This window comes from Papaver somniferum, chromosome 7, assembly GCF_003573695.1.
Source record: "Papaver somniferum cultivar HN1 chromosome 7, ASM357369v1, whole genome shotgun sequence".
NCBI lineage: Eukaryota > Viridiplantae > Streptophyta > Magnoliopsida > Ranunculales > Papaveraceae > Papaver > Papaver somniferum.
Window position 1 is genome coordinate 73,761,272 of NC_039364.1, and position 6,430 is coordinate 73,767,701.

The window sequence follows — 6,430 nt, forward strand, 5'->3', positions numbered from 1 at the left end:
CCCAGTCGCTCTCTGCATTTCTGTTTTGCTTCTTCAAGCGGGAAGTGCTTGTCAGTAAGGTGTCTCTGGAAGGAACTGCGAAATATCCCTGCCGTTAACCCCATCGTTGTAGTCATCATAGTTCTTGAATGGACAGTGAATTCGTCTATCTTAAGGAGGAGATGATCTCGATATTGGACCATAATGAGGTTGTGAATATGGGGCAACATGAGATGCAAAAGAGGACGATGTTGTAGCAGGTTGAGATGAAGAACGTGCTCGCATTCTTGGCATGGTGGTAACTGCCAGTAACTACCCAATCGATCGGAGTGATGTGAAGAACAATGCATGAAAAGGCATCACAGGAAAGAGTATAACAAGGGGAATTGAGGGAAAGATCTTTAATGGAAAACTGCAGGAGAAATCCGGAGATATTGCCGGAAGCGTTTTGCAGACTTTCTGTCGCCAATAAATCGCCTGGAGTTTCTCTTTCCTCACCCTTATTATATATATTTTTAATAATAAGAAATTCAGTTATGCGAGGTACGACGACTCCATTGTTAGAAAGAAAGAAGAGGTCTGGCGAATCCAATGGAGATGCAGGGATGATGAGGGGAAACAATTTTGGTTTCTTAGATCAACCCATTTTCCCCTGATTCCGTTCGTGTTTTTCCTTTTTGCTTCTTCTTTCTTTTTATTTTGGGAACTGATAGACCATAATCTGTTGCCTTCCACGCTTTTTGCACAACACAGTTCCTAGGGTTTCTGCAAGTACATAATGCATATTACCCGTTCCTCACATAGTCCTGCTTCTTCTTCAACATTAGAACTACATGCATATTTCATTCACTATCCATTCTGTGGGTATGATGGGTGGAAAGATGGGATAGGAGGCAGAGGTTATGCCAGGAACTCTCTAATTCTCCACCTAAATGACAAGCATCTTGTCAATGGAGATGAAAAAAACGCTCTAGGCTTAGATTATCCTCCATTCATGATGTCTACAATGCCTGTGAGTTTGCTTTGCGGCAGCTGCAGATGTGGTTATACACAGATTGCATGTTGCTTCACGCTTGGAGTCGACCATGTAGACATGCAGGTGAGGTATTAGTTGGTAGTAAAGATGCAGAGTTTCTTATACATGGAGTTCCTTGCACATCACCTGGTGAATCCAGTTCTGCAGATGGTATTGTTTCTGTTGTACCCTCTGATCAGCTGCCTTGTCTTAATTTGGAATTGCTCCATGAGGTTTTTCTGAAAAAAGTTCCCAGTCAAGAACATACCTCCCAAATGTAAGTTGCAGTTCTAGAGAGTTCTGAAATTTACTTTTGACATATTTTTTGACAGGCCATGTGATGTTTTTACCTGGGTTCGGTTGTTGCTCTTGCTTGTGGGTGTGTTGCACTTGTATATCCCCAAGAATAGCCAGGAAGAGAAATATGGAAATCGTAAGAAATTCCAGACTGCTTTTATCACACAGTGGTTTGATCCGGAGGGCTGTATTAGGTTAATTCATAAGGTACTACTCGAGCATCAACAACCTAACATTAGAGGTCGTAAGAAGGTCAATCAGGAGGCCAGCAATCTAAAGGTGTGTTGAAATAAGGTCCAGAATGGGCTGTTCACATCAGTCATCAAAGTTATCACCTCGAGTGGCATAACACCAAATAATGAGGATACTTTGAATAGTCTATTGGATGAACACCGATACGCCCCTCCTCCTCTCATCCCTTCCCACCCCATTGTTCCTTGCAGCGTTATCTCGACTAATAATATCACTCTTGGAAGGATAAAGAGTTTTCCGGAGGGTTCGTCATGTGGACGAGACGGTTTGAGGGTACAACATCTTCTTGATGCTCTCAACAGGCCAGCTGAAGTAGTTGCGGGGGATTTACTCACATCTATCAACGGTGTCGTTAAAATTTGGCTTGGTGGTTCATGCTCTGCTCAGCTTGGCGAGTATGTCGCAAGTACTCCACTCACTCCGTTGCTCAAGCCTGATGGAGGAATACGTCCCATTACTGTAGGCACAATGTGGAGATGTCTAGTATCCAAAGTTGTAGATCAAAACATTGGCAAAGAAATGTGTGCGTACCTTGAAGATTTCCAGTTTGGTGTAGGGGTTCCGTGTGGAGGAGAGGGTATTCTGCATTCGGTTAACATGCTCATTTGGGAAAAAGGTAATTCTCATTCTATGTCTATGTTTCTTTTGTATTTCGAGAATGCTTTCAATTTGGATAGTAGGACTGCTATGCTCAAAGAAGTGAGAAATAGGTGTCCATCTACTTCTAAGTGGGTGGAGTTTTGCTACTCTCAGCCTCCTAGGCCATGTTACAATGACTCTAAATTGTCGTCTGCCCAAGGAGTTCAGCAGGGAGATCCCCTCGGCCCCCTTCTTTTTGCACTCACCTTACACCCCTTGGTTAAGAAAATTGTGGATCAGTGCCAGTTGGACTTGCAGACATGGTATCTGGACGATGGGACTATGACTAGCGATACTCTTATGGTGTCTAAGGATTTGAAAATTATCCAATCAGAAGGGGGAGGTCTGGGTGTTCATTTAAATATTACAAAGACTGAGGTGTTTTGGTCATCAGTTGATGCACGTTGTATCGATGCTTTTCCTTTTCAGATTGGTAGACCTGCTAAAGGGGTTAAGTTTCTTGGGGGGCCAGTGAGTCTTGATCATGGTTTTTCAGTGATTGGGTCAAGTCTAGAGTTCTCAAGACTACGGAGTTGATGGATGCGGTAAAGAAATTAGAGGATCCTCAGTGTGAATTACATTTGCTCAGAAGGTTGTGCCGGGGTTTCCAAGTTATATTTTCCGATGCGAACCACTATGCCCGACTACATAATAGAGGCGCAAGGTATTTTTGATTCTCATTTAGCCCATCATGTGCATCACATTGTTACTAATGATGGTCCGGGGTTAGGATTCCTACATCCCCAACTTATTTCTTTATCTCTTAGGCATGACAGTTTGGTCTTATTCTTTATGGCAGATGCGATTCAATATTATTACTTGGCCTCGGTTATACAGATACAACCCCTTCAATCTGGTATTATGTGCAACACTTCTTTAGTGGGGGCCTAATCTTGGTCTTCAGCGGTCTATGGAATTATTTTCAAAGTGTATGTCCCAATGTCAACATCGATCTTACTGCCCTTCATCCCATAAAGGTTTTGGCAGTTAAGTATTTAAGGTTGTCATGAAGGTGATGCCTGAGAAGTTTTCTATGTCTGCTCGTGACTGTGCCCTTTGGAAATATAACAAGTCCAATCATGCTCCTGATTTTCTTAAAAGCGTTACCTATTGTAGATGGCGGATTTTCGACAAAGGCTAAATTTGTAAACTCATAATCATACGAAACTTTGATTCAGCAATCGGACGTGAGTATCGAGACACGAGTCTCTCATCGAATTCTCAACAGAGAGTACTTTCTCTCAGAGTACATGTAGATATGAAGTCTCACGACTGGACAACGGCATATCTCATGAATACTGAATACTTTCAGTGATTATTTCTATATAGCATCACGTGATGGAGGGCTCCTAGACAGCTTGCTCTGCTAGTATAGAGCGATAACGTCTTCAGGAACAAACAACGAGTTTACCCTAACTATATAAAAGATATGACTTACCGGCAAGCTCATATCGGGATGATTAATGCTCCTAGACAGCTTGCTCTACAGTATGGAGCCACAAAGTTAATTATTCCTAATTGCTCCTATTCCATGGTCGAATCCACGACTGGTCCCATGGAATGGCGATAACAATTGTTCTGATTCTATGGTCGAATCCACGGCTTGATCTCATAGAATAACAATAATTATATTATCTCGTTACTCCGATTTCATGATCTAATCCACAACTGGTCTCATAAATGGTAATAGATAAATCTTAATTACTCTGATTTTATGGCCGAATCTACGATCCCATGGAATGGTAATGCTCACTTTATTATTCTGAATTCGTAGTCGAATCCTCAGCTGATCCTATGAATTAATAATAAACATCTTATTGCTCATTTTTGTGAATTATTCTCCATCGAATTCCACAATTAGTAATAAATAATCAACAACCGGGCATCTGAGCTACCTCTAAGTAAGCCCCGATTCAAATGGTAAAAGTGTATTCAACGATGATACACTAACAGTCACCGCACGAACGAGTATTTCAAAAATACAACGAAACGATGAACCTATGCAAAATAGAGAAGAAAATAATAAATAATTAAAATATTGACCAGGGTGCTGGGAGCACGGATACACAACCAACCGACCGTGTCGTGGTCAATCCCAAACCAGTTTTATATTTTAATGTATTTTTATTATTTTTCATGATTTGATGAAAATTCTCTCATTTTATCAAATTTCCTTCGTCTCAGGAAACTCCTCGGTTTCATGGTACTTCCATAAATCGATAAAAAATAATATAAAATTAAGGAAAGGAGTGTGGGGCGTGACCATTGGCCAACCGGCCATGCCTTGGTCCCAACCGGCCCCACACCCACGGTTCCTTATTATTTTTATTATTTCTCTAATTTCATGAAAAAACTCCTTGATTTCATGGTATTTTTGCATAAATCATCAAATAATAATAAAATAATATAAATTATGAAAACTTGTTGGACCGGGTCTTGGCCGGCCGGCCATGCCCTAGCCGGTCCCACACACCCCTTTGTTTTATTATTTTATTATTAGTTTTCCTTGAATTCATCAAATTTCTTGATTTCATGGTATTTCTCTCAAATTAGGAAAAATTCCCTCAAATCATCAAAAATACTTAAAGAATATAAAAAAAATTATGAAAACTCGTGGGACCGGGCCAAAGCCGGCCGACCATGCCTCCACGGTCCCACACGCCCTTGTTTTTATTATTTTAATATTTTTTGCTTCCCTGAACTCATGAAAACTCCTTCAGTTCATGGAAACTCCCTAAATTCATCGAATTTCTCAAAATTCATGAATTTTTCATAAAATCATTATAAAATTAGGGAAACTTGTGGGATCATCCCTGGCCGGCCAGTCATGCCTTCCACGATCCCACACGCCCTTGTTTTATTATTTTAATATCTTTTGCTTCCTTGAACTCATGAAAACTCCTCTAATTCATGGAAACTCCCAAAATTCATCAAATTTCTCAAAATTCATGAATTTTTCATAAAATCATCAAAATATTATAAAATTAAGTAAAAGGCACCACGGGACCGTGGTCACGACCGGCCGACCATGCCTTGACCACAGCGGTCCCACCCCTCCTCATTCCTTATTTTATAGATATTTTTCATCATCTCATGGTGTTTTTCCTCAGTTCCGTCGAAACCCTAATTTTGGCATATTTTCTCGAATGGATGCTCAATTGCACGCTAGAAAATATCAAAATTCTCAGGACTGAGACGCGGACGCCTTGGGGACACGCGGGCGCCTTGGGGATCAGTATTCTAATTAATATTTTGGTACACTGCCAATAATCCATCAGACGAGCAACACATGCTCAGACGATCAAATATTCAACAATTCATCACATGAGCAACACTTGCTCAAATGAGGAATATTTGCTCAATATTGGTTCAACAATCAATATTCAACGATCCATCGAACGATCAATACTTGCTCACTTCATCGTAAGAACTATACCTCTGTCTCATGACATGTTCAATTCATGAGTTTCAGAACATCATGTTCAACTCAAACGACTACATGGACTCATCGTCCCATCAAACTACGAAGTCATCAATTGACTAAAAAACCACGAGACGTCAATCGCGTCACTTGGGGGGATATCACTTAGGGTTTTGGTCTGGCGGTCTACGACACGTGTGTTCAAACACACGATGGAATGTGAGCAAGTCGTGCAATCAGTTGAAGGAATTCACGAGGTAGTGGGTGGAAAATCGACCAAGTCTCCACACGTTGAGCAACTGGTTTCAAACACGATCTCCACTTCCCCACTCCTTGATTCCATCCACTGTCACACTTCATGGAATCATGGTGTCTAAAATTCCAGCAATATAAATAAGTCTCTGAATCATGATTGAATGATGGGCATAAACAGTATCATCAATCTCACGTCTCATCGACAACACGAGATCATCAACTCATCAATTGAGCAACTACTCTCAATTGAGCAATTTCAATCACTCAGAGCTTATCGTATTTGGAATTCACACATCCACAATCTTTGATTACCATTGATTCCACACATTTCTCAGCTTCCCTCCTACAGATCAACCCATCCTCTCTTGTGACCGAATTTACTCTGGAACGGTCATTGTCTTGATTTAGGCCGGAGTACTACAGATTGATCTCTCGAATCTAAAGCACCCCCTTTGCAGCGGTGCATCTGTGTGAGGTTTAACATTTCGCTCGGTTCGAGGAGTCTCCTCCGTACGGTCGTCTCCTCAATTCCTTAAAAACCAGCAAATCATTTTTCCCCATCTACACCTATT

General features: G+C 41.0%; 1 long non-coding RNA gene across 1 annotated transcript; it reads left to right on the forward strand.

The window, feature by feature from the left end:
* Positions 1-532: 532 nt before the first annotated feature.
* Positions 533-3,383, forward strand: LOC113297635. The gene is made up of 4 exons (XR_003333563.1): positions 533-1,165; positions 1,327-2,159; positions 2,612-2,846; positions 2,982-3,383. It is a non-coding gene; the product is annotated as an uncharacterized LOC113297635 (long non-coding RNA).
* The last annotated feature ends 3,047 nt before the right edge of the window (positions 3,384-6,430 follow it).